The 12,608-nt window shown below is 38.0% G+C and overlaps 1 protein-coding gene across 2 annotated transcripts in view; it reads left to right on the top strand.

The window, feature by feature from the left end:
- TMEM108 (transmembrane protein 108) overlaps positions 1-12,608 on the top strand; it is a 278,922-nt gene that overhangs the window by 224,974 nt on the left and 41,340 nt on the right. The gene's annotated exons all lie outside the window — the stretch shown is intronic.

The raw sequence follows: 12,608 nt of genomic DNA, 5'->3' as shown, positions 1-12,608 counted from the left end.
CGACTCTTGCTATAGTCATGATGAAAGTTGACAAAAGGGAACTTCTTGGAATCAAGGTACCAAATGCAAATTGACATATCCATTTCCACCAGCTCTAGAGGATGATTAACATGCTTACCAAAAGAGTTGGACTATGTGGCAGGAAACACCAACGGTCAAGCACAGAGACCAGAGATCTCCATCTCAACTTGGACACTTTCTAGAGGCAGGTAGATGAAATGGTGTTACAGAAAGATCTTTCTGATACTATAATAATTAGCCTTATTGGGAAATGCTCATAGCCCCAAGCTTAAATTTAGAGCCAAGATTTGGCATATTTCAAGACTTCCTAAAGATGGAGGGAAAGAAATATCCTATACATCTTAAAGCCCTTCTACATTAGTCATTAACCAATCACTGTGATTGAGTGTTCTATACTTTAAGCTGATTAGTCACACTGCACAGCATGCAACCAATGAATCATTAGGAAAGTAGGCAACCATTAATGTCACTTTTGCAACTATTTCAGTTTTTGGAAAGAGAGGAGAAAGTGTGTCTCCTGTAGTGCTCCAAGTACCAGGCAGATCATGGGTGTCATAGAATCAGATCACCTCCTCAGTCCTTGACACGAATCCATCAAGACCCAATCTGAGGCAAGATTTGAGTGACTGCATATACCATGACAAGTCCCTGGGGAGCTCAGCGTGGACGCCACACCTCTCCTTGCAGGGCAAGCATCTCTTCTCTGGGAGCTTGTGGCTTTGTTGCCACATGTCTAATTCTGTGATGAACATTCTAGACCTGTACTGTCCAGTATGGTAGCTGGTAACCACATGTGACTATTAAATTTTACTTTTAATTAACATCTCAGCGCCCCAGTAATACTCACTACATTTCAAGTACAAAATAGCATATGTGGCTAGTGGCTACCACACTAGACAGCACAGACATAGAACATTTCATTATTGCAGATAGCACTTCTCCGTTCCACGGGTCAGCAAGCTATGGCTTGTGAGCCAAATTCAGCCCACCTTCTGTGACTGGAGGTAAAGTTATATTGGAAGATGGCCACGCCCATTCTTTTATGTATTAACTATGGCTAGTTTCACTCTACATGAGCAGGATTGAATAGTTTGCAACAGAGACCATCTGACCCACAAAGTCCAAAATATTTACTATATGGACCTTCACAGAAAATGTTTTGCCAACCATGCACTATCCCCTTTTTCCAGAAAAATGTACATGGCTACATACAAAATTTTTATACAATTTTAGGATGTCTATGGACCCCTGTACTTTCATCCAGGTAAACCAAGCTCAGTTATAAGCTGCTTTGCTAGTTTCGTTTTTCTAGAATCTCCAGACGCCAAATTCATGCTGCTGAAATCCATAAATACTAGATTTGTATGATTTCAAAAGATTAAACACATCTTAAAAATGAATAGCACTACCGAGTTTAGGGTTATGCTCTACGTGCACTTTCGTATGTCACTGATATTCTTTGAGTTTCACTGACAAGCCCACCATCATTTAAGAATCAGGCCATTGCCTCTACTTAATATAAACCCCTTTCCTACTTTCAGCTCTTCCTCTAAGAGTCTGGATTCAGTGCCTCTTGTTAGATTCACTATCTCAACCATCTATCATCTATAGAAAGTTGTCAGAATCCTGAATATTTCCCATCTTTTCTGATTCTTGAGGTCTTGTCACTGAAACACCTTCATTTAGCCTTCTCCTTCCACTAGCTGTTCTGTTCAGGCTCAGATATGTGCACGTTCTGCTGCCATAGTCACATTTAGTGGGCTGCCACCCTGGATTCTGTAGCACATCCTTGCAGTTTTTGTTGATTTACATATTGAGAATTTAAAAGAAAATTTATACAAACACATAGAGATACCTATCTACATACCTACACTTACCTAGACATTCTGTGAGTTTAGGTTAAGTACCTGATTCAATTAGTCAAGAGGACAAAACATCATCTGAAGCCATGGGATGATGTTGGGGTGTGGGGGGGGAGGACACACTAAGAGCAGATGACGACAGTTGATGCAGCCCATCTCATAATGGCTCCCTTTAGCCCCCAGAGACTCTAACAATAGCACACAACTGCATGTGACACGGTCTGCACACCAGTCTTTCCATGTCCAAAGAGTTCAAGTCTTGCTACATCACAGCCTTTTACACTAACATCTTACCGTCCAGAAAGAACATGATCCAACAGTCTTTGTGCTTCTATTTAAGGGCCTTTTGACAATTATTAGACCCTCCTGTTTTGTTTTGTTTTTAAACAAATTCAGCATCAGCGAGGCATGAATATCTTTATTCATTCAATCTGTCATTCATTCTTTTTTTTTTATTTATCAAGTCCCTGCTATTTTCAGAAACTGTCCTGGATGTTGGAGATATGCCAGTGGGGGCGGGGGATAGAGAAGAAAGTTGTCTTGGTGATGCTTGCATTCCACTGGAGGATGCTGAAAATAAATTAATAAAAAACTCAACATTTAATATGAACTGAGATATAGTATTAAGCATTATATAAAAAAAAAGTAGAGTCAGGGGTAAAGGGCGATGCAAGTGCACTTTCATATGTGGGGTGGTCACAGAAGGCCTCTCAGATGACATTGCAGCAGAGACCAAATCAATTGCAGGAAGAGCCTTTAAGGCAGAAATGAGTTCAAAGACCCTGAGGCGGGAGCCTGTTTGGTGTGTTGGAGGAGCATCATGGAAGCCCATGTAGCTGGAGCTGAGTGAGGGAGGGAAACGTGAAGAGATGAAGTCAGAGGAAAAGTTAGTGGTCATTAAGACTTGAGCTTTTGCTCTAGCTAGGCTTAGAAGTCCTAGAGAATTTTGAGCAGAGAAGTAACATATTTTATATTATCTTTCTTTGAATGATATTTTCCCCCTATTTTTAAGTCTTCTGGAAAATACCAATATCTCTCAGTCCAGCCAGACTCTTATTTACTGCTTCTTTCATCTGGCTCACCCAGGCACTGAGTTAGATCTGAGGACCTCAATCCCAAATCCTTTTCCCCTCCCTCTCAGTCCATCTTTCCCTCAAGCCGTTGCTGCAGGAATCAGCCACATGGAGAAATAACCAGGTAGCACCTGCCTCAGCCAACTCCACATCTTTCTCATTCCGCCCCTGCGTGTGGGATGGCTGTGAGGACCACTCGGCCCTTTTGCTGCGTGCACACTATGATAGGTGAGCAGATTAACAGCCCAAGTCAGGCACCCTTTGACTAATGAGGGACAGAGCAAGTGGATAGATTCTCCCTCTTCTGTCCCTTTGAAGGACAGTAAGATACATTCTACACAGCTTCCCCAAGGATCCCCAGCAAGACCGAGCCCCAGTTGTCAGTAGTTGTGATCGGCTCAATAACACAATCTTGGATGTTCTCCTTCTCCTTCACTTTTTCACTCTGTTCATGTTCAGTCCCCTACACCTGTTCTCTGAAATCACTCTGCACAATACCTACAATTAAACCTTGTCTCAGACTGCTTTCTGGGGAAACTAGGGTTAAAACACCCCCCCTTTCTTTCACCTTCCTTATTCTGCTCCTGCTACTTCATTCAAAAAAAAAAAAAGTCTATTAATCTTAGAGTCAGAGAGACCTTCAGAGAACATTTATTTCGACAGACACCTTTTAGTTAAAGATAAGGAAACAGAGGTCCAAAGAAATTAGTATGCTTCTGCTGTAACTTGTCTTTCTGGTGGGGAAAATCAGAGCACATGGAAAATCAAAAACATAAGAGACAACAGAGCTTGACAGATGGTCCCAAGGTCAAGAATAAGACTTTTTTTAACAGAGAAAAAAAAACAGCTAACCTTTGGCATGGCATACAAGGAATGGTGCCTAGGAGCTGAAATGGAGAAGTAACTATACAATTTTTTAGTAAATAATGTGTTTAAGGATATTCAAAGTTTGGGGTCAACTGCATCTTTCTGGAGAGTTTAGTTTCTTTACAAGTCAATTCGTGTATTTTCGTTGAACATCTGTCCTTACAAGGTCTGTACTGCTGCTTTGGGAGGGTCGAAGGGCATTCTAAGAAAGCTCCTGGCAGGCCGGGGATCAGGAGATCGAACTTCTAATTATACTTTGGCCATTAATTAACTCTATGAACTTAAGCAAGACATTTTATTCTCTCTGGGCTATGAGTCAGCTCCTTCTTTACAAAATGACTATTAGTTTTGTCGAGTCATAGACAAGACTATGCAGTGGCTTTGGAGCTCATCCTCATTTTGCAGGGCCAAAAAGAGTGATTTGCTTAAAGTCACTTATTTAGAATCAGAAATGGCAGTGTTACCCTGGTCTTCCTGATCTTCTATCTGTGGATGACTTTTGAAATTCTTCCCAACCACAAAATGAAGTAATCCCACTTTCAAAGTGTAAGACAGGATTCTGCCCTGAAGGATTCCATAATCAAATTAAGACACTTGACATGCAAAAATAGTTATTGTAAGATGACAAATGAGATCCAATAAGCAGAACAACTTCCACTTTTTTGGCCATCCTGAGAAGCAAGTTGTCAGGAAAATTAGTGAGATTAGAGCCCAGCTTTGAAAAAATAAGTGGATGGAAGGATCACTATGGATATAGGACAGTAGCCAGAACAATTGTGGACATGCGATCAGCTAGGAGGGCATTGACTGGATCTGTCCAGTAGGAATTTCCAGATGGATGAGATAGGGCTGGTGAGATATGGTCCTAGGAGAGACAGAGTTCTTGGTTGTCTGCCTTCCCTGAGGCTAATCTGAAACTGTATAAGGTGAAGGGCTCTGAGTTACTATTTCGGTCTATAGCAGACAGAAGTAGAATCTGGAAACTATGACCAAGATCTCTTATGGTAATTAAATAGAATTAAATCTGCTCATTTCTGATTTGTCCTCAAGCAGTTTTATTTTTAAATGACGTTTTAAAATGTCCCTGGCACCAGGGCTAGTTATAAAATTCAATTAGAATAATGAGGAACAATTGACCTCTTTTTGCTGGTAATATTTTGAAACAGATTGATTAAATAAGTACAATTGTTTAAAAACAGAAATGGCTGAGGCCCACGTAGCTTGATAAATTTTCTACTTTAAGTGGGATTAGTAGAAAGGTGAGGGAGAGATTCAGAATTTCATGTTTGGCATGGATAATTAGAGAAACGTAATTATGGCAGAACAATAGCCGTAGATATACTTAAAAACAAAGGAACAAGGCAACATAGAAACAAACAAAACAGAAATCATAAAACAGGATGAGAGACATAAGACCTAACAACATTTATGTCAATAAATGCAAATAGATTAAAGTCCCCTATAAGATGGCAAAGACTTTCATCTAAAACAAAATACAAACTTGTAGTCGGTTCACCTAAAACATAGTGACACAAAAGATTTACAGATACAAGGATAATGAAAAATTGGACAAAAATAAAGCAGAAATATATTTTTAAATAAAAAAAAGCAAAAGAAGCGAAATAACAGGAGTGGTAATATTAATATCAGTTAGAAAAAAACTCAAAAATTTTTGGATAAAGAGAATTGTTTTATAAAAGTGTGATCTACAGTGACTGTATAATGTACTATATAATGTATAATGTACTATAAAATGTAGCATAGAAATATATAGAGAGAAAGCTCTTAGAAGATAAAGAAAAGCTGGAAAAAACAAAACTAGGAAAATTAGCATATCATATTTAGTCTTCAGTAAATCATGGAGTCAGTAATGATTAGGATTTAAATGTACTTTATAAGGTTAATTTGATAGCTTATATATCAAACCATGCTCTACAATTGAAATAATGTTTTCAAATATCCATGGTTCATTCATAAAAAATGTTTCTATACTGGACAAAAAATTTTAAAGCTTCAATAAATTTTAAAAAGTGAACTTTTCATGCAATAAAAACTAGGATTAGAAATAAAAACAAATGTAAACCAAAATCTCACAGCTATTAAAATGAAATTCTAAATAAGTATTAGATATTAGAGAAAGTGAAAAGTTCAGATATGGCTTGCAAAAACTACGTGTCAAAGCTATGGCTGAAAGGTGATTAAAATATTTTTTAGAAATAGTCAAGGCATATGTAAAGGATGAAGGAAGGTGGATTGGTAATAAATTCTGAATGCAAAAGCAAAAATACAGAAAATCTTAAGGCTCAATTCAGACAACAAATCCATAGCCTTAAACACTTCCATTATTATATGAGGAAAAATGAAGATAAATTGCCTATGAATACACCTCAAAAAAATCAAAAGAACAAAATAAAACATGAAGAGGAAAATATTAAAAAAGGGAATATAATTGGAAATTAGAAAAACAATCACACTTATGAATATATTCAGGAGTCATTTGAAAAAATAATGTAAGTTTGCCTTGACAAGTCTATTAAAAAGAGAAAATTAGACAAAATTTGTTATGAGAAAAATACATGATGGATGAGGAAATTTTTTTAAAAGGCTACACTTTGTTCTAAGTTTTTAGTGTGAAAATTCAACAAAATTCACTATTTTCTGGAAAAATACAAATAACCAAAATTATATAGAAAAATAGAACTATATCTCCAAAAAAGGGGTTTTACTGTTTTACAAATAGGCTAAAAAAAAAGTTTAATGAACAGATATTTCACATGTTATGTAAACTGGCCTGCATCACAGAAAACACTTAAAGCTTCTCAATTTCTATTACACAGCTCATGTAACTCAGTTATCAAAACTTAACCTGAGTGATGCCTTAACACACACACACACACACACACACACACACACACACACACACACACACACATCAGTCAGTCTTAATCATAAACAGATCTAACAATCTGAAACAAAGTTCTGTCAGTATAAAATAAGGATTATTCAAAAAACGTGCAGATAGATTGCTGGTAGTATCTATTAATATAAACCATGAGGTCTAAGGAGTTGAATGACCATCTCAATAGATGACAGAAAAATTATCTGATAGTATTTAATATCTCCTTTAAAAAAACTTTATTAGATATAGAAGGATATTACTTTAACCTAACACCAATAACTATTATTAGGTACAGCCATTCCCATTTAAATCAGAATCAAAACAAGGATACCCACCCTGATTATTGTTAGATACCCTCATTCTGAATGTTTACATCAATGCAATAAAATGTAAAATAAAAGTAACGAACTTATGAAAAAGTAATACAAAATTATAATTTGCAGGAATATGAATTTTCCTGAAAAACCCTATGCCATTAGAATGCATCAGACAGTATACAGTTACAAAGCCAACATACAAAGAATTAATAACTAATGATTCTATTTACATGAGGTTTAAGAACAGACAGGACTAATCTCTGGTGATAGAAATTGGAACAGTGGTTGTTCTGGGAGGCAGTATTGCCCAAAAAGGAGTGTAAGGTTTCTGGGGCCATGGAGATATTATTCTGCATTGTGATTGGAGCACTGATTAATGGATATACGCTGCACATTTAGCACATGCAAATTTTCATGTGTGTAAATTGGAGTCATACAGTCTGTAGCCTTTAGACTGGCTTCTTTCACTTAGCAATATGCTTTTAAGGCCCCTCCATGACTTTTCTGGCTTGAAAACTCTTTCTGTCATTAAATATAATATTCTTGTATGGATGTACCAGTTTCTACAGTCATTCACCTATTGATAGACATCTTAGATACTTCCAATTTGGAGCAATTATGAAAAAAGCTGCCTTAAGCATTCATATGCAGGTTTTTTTGTAGACATAAGTTTTCAACTTATTTGGATAAATACTTGAGAGCATAATTGTGAGATCATATGGTAAGACTATGTTTAGCTTTTTAAGAAACTGCCAAACTGTCTTCCAAAGTGACTGTACCATTCTGCATTCCTTCCAGCAATGAATGAAAGTTCCTGTTCCTTCACATCCTCACAAATATTTGGTATTGTCAGTTTTCTAGACTTTAGCCTTCTAATAAGTGTGTGGTGGTATCTTGTTTTAATTTGCAGTTCTGTAATGACATGCGATGAACCTCTTTTTGTATATTTATTTGCTATCTGTGTATCTTCATTGGTGAGGTATCTGTTTAGATGTTTTGCCCATTTTTTAATTGGGTGGTACTTTTTATTGAGTTTCGAGAGTTAATTGTATATTTTAGACACATGTCCTTTATCAGATATATGTAAATTTTTTCTCCCAATCTGTAGCTTTCCATTCTCCTAACAGTATCTTTCTCAAAGTAGAAGTTTTTAACTTTAACGAAGTCCAATTTTTTTTTATTTAATGGATTGAATTTTTTTGTGTGTTATATCTAAAAACTCATCATTAAACCCAAAGTCACCTAGATTTTCTCCTATGTTATCTTTTAGAAGTTTTATAGTTTTTTGTTTTACATTTAGGTCTATGACTCATTTCGAGTTAATATTTCTGAAAAATGTAAGCTGTGTGTCTAGATTCATTTTTTTATTATTTTTTTTGTTATGGTGACATTGGGCAACGAAATCCAGTAAGTTTCAGGTGTATAATTTAGCAATAAGGCATACATATATATATATGCCTTATATGGAGATATATATATATTGCATTGTGTGTTCACCGCCCATAGTTAGATTTCTTTCTGTCATCACATGTTTGACCCCTTTTGCCCCATCTACCTTCCTCCTCCCTCCTCTACCATCTAGTAATCACTGGTCTATTGTCCATGTCCATGAGTCTCTGTTTGTCCTGTTCATTTGTTGCTTTTAGGTTTATATCCTACATATAAATGATATCATGTGATTTTCAACTTTTTCTATCTGGCTTATTTCACTTAGCATGCTTATCCCGAGGTCCAGCTATTCCGTTTATTGCAAACGGAAGTATTTCATCTCTTCTTATGGCTGAGTAATATTCCATTGTATATATGTACCACAGCTTCTTTAGCCAATCATCTATCGTAGGACACTTCGGTTGTTTCCATGTCCTGGCCACTTGAATAATGCTGCTATGAACATCAATGTGCAAATATCTTTTCAGGTATGGGTTTTCAAATCTTTGGGGTATATACCCAGTAGAGGAAATGATGGATCAGTTAAATGATTGATCAATTCTTAGTTTTTGAGGAACCTCCATACTGCTTTCCATAGTGGCTATACCAATTTGCAGTCCTACCAGCAGTGTATGAGGGTTCCTTTTTCCCTCTGGGGAGTTTTTAAAAATATTGGTTCTAGTGAGAAGCCAAGGTTGGGAACTAATTAGATGCACACCAAAAAATGCCCTAGAATACAAAGTTCATGTCTTCTTAAAAGCTAATGTTACCTCCCCTCGAATCTTTGAGATTGCATTATTGGACAACTTTATTTTCGTATTAATTTGACAGAAATGATAACTAAACAAAAACATGGAACATAGAAGCTTCAGTAGAAATTTTAGGTGCTGCCATGCATCCTCATACGTGATGGGGAGTCATGGTTCTAAACAGAATTAGGAAACCTGGGTTCAAGTTCAGCTCTGCCACTTACTGCCTATGTGATCTTGATCTTGAAATTTCTCCTTAAACTGAAGGAAGCCAACTAGATTTTTGAGCAACAGAATGACACGCTAGGGGTGAGATGTAACCTCTTTCCAGAATACTGGAAAGCTGGAGGCAAAGTCATTGTCGAAGGGACACCAGGGCATTGATAACGCTACCTTTCCCCACCCACCCTAACCCCCGTGAAGTTGAAGACATGGAGAGCAGTTTGATGTTTATTGAGTGTAGAGTTAGGGAAGACTGTTTGTAAGCATTTCTTAAACAGAAGCATATACATTGTTATTCTTCCAAAATGAAGGTGTAAGATCCAAGCCTATCCAGACCGCAGACATAACAAGAATCTGGTATGACCTCAGATATAAAGATCCTGTCCATTAGGGAACTAGAAGCCAGGGACACATGCCAAAGATTACTGTATCTGATTCTGCCCTGTGCAGTCTTATCTCTTACTCAATCAATTAGGACCTTAATCTAACCTAAAGTGGACATGTGGGTTCTGCCCCAACCCTATTGCCCTCATGCTTCCACATTGGCAGGAAAGTACTAGCTGTGAGATCTGAACTGGGTGAAAGGTAGTACAGTGAGAAGAAAAAAATCACTTGTAACACACACACGGGAGGCTTAGGAGCCAGCCAAGAACCTTGTCGTCTTCCCCAGTCACTGTGTTCAGGCTCTCCCTTTCAGAAAAAGAACAGTGTTGTGTCTTGCCTACTATCCAATTTAATCATATAGCCCATTTCCCAAACTTTCCTTCACAAACACTGGGCATGCACGTGACTTCTCCCAGATTTTGTTCCTTAACATTCTGGAGAAGCATTGATTTGCTCGTGTCCTTTAAGGTTGCTTAGCAATGAGACCACAGGAGGCAGGGGGAGCAGCATGGAATTTCACAGGTGGCTCTTGCTTCCCTCTGTTGGGTTTGCTTCCACCCTCTGTTTCAGCTCATTTTCATCTTCTAATTCTTCTCTAAAGTACTGATCTCAATTTTTATGTTACAAAACTCATTTTGGTGCCCATCCTGTTGTAAACCACCCTGGAGCCTTTTTGAAAGCATGAAAGGCATACATCAAAAACAAATTACACCAGTCTGGGCCCCCATGTCTGTGGTAGGAGCATGGCAAACACCACACCAGGCATGTGCCAGTGAAGCTCTGCACTAGGAATGCATCTGGAGATTCAGATTCGTTGGAGCCACCCAAGAAATCTAGACAGGCAGCTGACAGACACCTGCCATAGTAGAGGGGCACAGAAGGATGAGCTGGCATCCAGACATAACATCGCTCAGCCCTATCTCCAGGGGAGTTCTGCCAGGAAGCTTGTTTACTACAATGAGTTGTACAGAACAGAAATATTAAGGTTTCGATATTGGATTCTAGCAGCACATTTGTGATACTGTGTTGGATGGAAATAACAGGGAATTGAGAATAGGCAGACCTCAGTCTGAATCTCAGGCAGGAGAGACGAAAGTTCCATGACAAAGAGAAGTGGCCCACAGGATGGCATGGTGCTTTCCCTGCCACTCCAGCACGCACCCAGGCCTCACCAGATCCCTGCAACCCCCACCGTGCCAAACAGAACTTGGCAAGCCCAGCTCAGAGCGGGTTTAAGGAGCCAAGCAGCCTCCTTAACTGTAGCAGTAGCTTGTCAGATCTTACTTTAAATGTCATATAACCGTTTTTTACACAAATATAAATTTCTAATTTTGCTTTTTCCTTTACACATTCCTTTGGCATATGTGCTAAGCACATGTTTTTAAAAAACTAGCTATAGTTCAATTCCGAGCTTATTTTAAAATGATCAGCATATCACGTTCTTATGCATAATTCATTATGTGAACCATAAGATCATTTTTTTGAGCTCATGGGAGGGAGGGCAAGCGTGAAGATACAGTTTCGTGGGTCATATCAAGTTAGGACCTATAGGAATTCCATAGTTAGACCTGTTCCCATCTAGTTCACTTCCACTGCACAGATATTCAGCTGAAAGTATCTGAATGTCCCTACACAGCATTTGGAAATGGTTGCAAAGAAAAAAAAATGCTACAATATCCTGCTTCAAAGCAGTTGTTTCTTTACCTCCTAAAGTTTAAAAGTGAGACTTTGTTTAAGCACACATCTTCATCTAGGTTTGTGCTGTTAGAAAAACTTCTGTTCGTTTTAACATCTCTGAGATCAGGACACATCTTATGGTCTCTGTCAGCCAGACAGCACTCATGACACAGTTATCACAGCCCACACACAGGCAAATGTTGTTTGTAGTTGTTCATCTCTCCATTTGAGACAAATGCATCACTGGGACTGTGTATATTTAACTGCTGTTTAAAAAGTCTTCACAAAGATTCACTATGACTCAGCATTGAAACAAAAAGTTGTGTATGCAGAGGGCATCAAAGCAGAGCAACATCAAAGAAATTTGATATTTGTGGAGCAAATGTTCATTATTGTAAGAATGGTCTCTGTTCCATATTCCAAAGTGACAACAAAGTTCTAAATGGGTCTAAAGGAAAGACACTCACGAAGCAGTTGAAACCGGGCTGTGTTTCACTGCCGAAACACAGAGAGACTGGCAGTTACACACCGTGTGATGTAAGTGAAGGGATATATGATAAAAGTGTCTAGAAAAGTCTGAAGGAGCTCTTTCAATAAGTATAGAATAAAAGTTGAAAATGCAAGAAATCATTATGTCAGTATAATTGGCAATATTTTCTCTCACTAGTAAATAAAACAATAGTACGTTGCTTTTTATATTTGATGAAACGTGGTACTTAAAACAGAAGAGCTAGAATTTCCTTAGATAACTAGTATATTTATGGTCCAGTTGTTAGCATGAGAAAATTTATAAAATTCACTTCCAGAAACACAAGACTGACCCACAAGCTGATGCATCCTTAGCTGGTTTTGCCAGGGTCAGCGCCAAGCTGGTCAAGGAGGGAAGGTCTCGATGGTGAGACGCCCAGTTGAAAGAACGCACGAGGAGCCAACATGAGAATGAAATGGCAGGCATCAGCTTTATTGCGGGAAGCATGTGCCTCTGCGCTAGGGGACCGCATGGGCTCTATATATGTCAGAGAACAATAGTGGCATCCTGCCACATGTGTGTAATAAACAATAAGCTGTCATACTTGCATAAGTTAGGTGCAGGCATCTTGCTACAGTAA

This window comes from Pteropus alecto, unplaced genomic scaffold (assembly GCF_000325575.1).
Source record: "Pteropus alecto unplaced genomic scaffold, ASM32557v1 scaffold92, whole genome shotgun sequence".
NCBI classification, from domain to species: domain Eukaryota; kingdom Metazoa; phylum Chordata; class Mammalia; order Chiroptera; family Pteropodidae; genus Pteropus; species Pteropus alecto.
The sequence above is the reverse complement of the archived record's forward strand: the minus strand, read 5'-3'. Positions and strand labels throughout refer to the sequence as shown.